This window comes from Phaenicophaeus curvirostris, chromosome 2, assembly GCF_032191515.1.
Source record: "Phaenicophaeus curvirostris isolate KB17595 chromosome 2, BPBGC_Pcur_1.0, whole genome shotgun sequence".
Lineage (NCBI taxonomy): Eukaryota > Metazoa > Chordata > Aves > Cuculiformes > Cuculidae > Phaenicophaeus > Phaenicophaeus curvirostris.
In genome coordinates this window covers 76,604,299-76,605,389 of record NC_091393.1, presented here as the reverse complement: position 1 = coordinate 76,605,389, position 1,091 = coordinate 76,604,299, and positions in this window count along the sequence as shown.

Below are 1,091 nucleotides of genomic sequence, written 5' to 3'. Positions count from 1 at the left end.
GACTCGATGATCTGATGGGTCTTTTCCAACCTGGTGATTCTATGATTCTTTTAGAGCTTTTGATCTAGCACTTGCTGCCACTTGTCTGAGGAGAGGAAGTGGGTGGATTTTATTGCAGAGACAATCTTAAGCCCTTTCCTAGTGTTGGAGGAGAAAGTCTGCAGAGTACCGGCAGATCATGGCCAGGTGATGTAGGGGCAGAGCATGAAAATAATACAGTAGATGCCTCACTAGCTCCAGTGCTGCACAAACACTGTACAGTCAGTACCTTGCACATCATTACTTTTTTCTCCTGACTGTGTATCAAAGATGGTGCAAGAAATCTCACAGTGACTTCTCTCCACAGCAACAGGGGTTTGTGCTCTTTTCTTTGCAGAGAGGTTGGCGCACAGGTGTCAGCCTGGCCTGGTAACTGTGAACTTCTTGATATTGCCTGATTTTGGAGAGATGAGGAACTTCTATGGCTGTCACACTGGAGATGACATTTCTTTCACTGATTTGGCATAGTCAGTATGGACAAATACAGAGTGAACTTGATTCTTGTGGGTGAGTTTGGGCTGTAATTCTGTATCAGAGCTTGCTACCGCATTCAGGTAAATTTGGGTAAGTGGATACTTTAGAGCCCAGTATTACTTCTTTCTTCTTGCAAAATTACACAAACAAATCGGTGAACTGACTGCAGGTGGAGGTTGCCTAGTCTGTCATCTCTGATCATGTAATGCCTGTATGTGTGAGACTATCCTGTGCGTGCCCTAGGCCTGTTGCAACTCACGCAATGTGACCAGGTTCTGTGTCCTCTAGAAGGAAAGATTTTTTGTTTGTTTGTTTTGTGCTTTTCTTATCCGCCGTGTTGAACTGATAGTTTGCTCAGTGCCTCACCAATACAAAAGAGGTTGTTACGCTTTCTCTATAAGGCCTACATACCAGCAAAGAGGTAATACAAAAGACTGCTTAGAACGGCATCATGTAAACCCTTTATCTGTTGCGAACCTTTGAAGTTCAGTAGCCTTCATTGACTGTAAGTGTTGGTGTGCAATGCTTTTGCTTTTATTTGTCTGGTTATGCTGGCAGAGATAGGGGTCCAGTAGTCA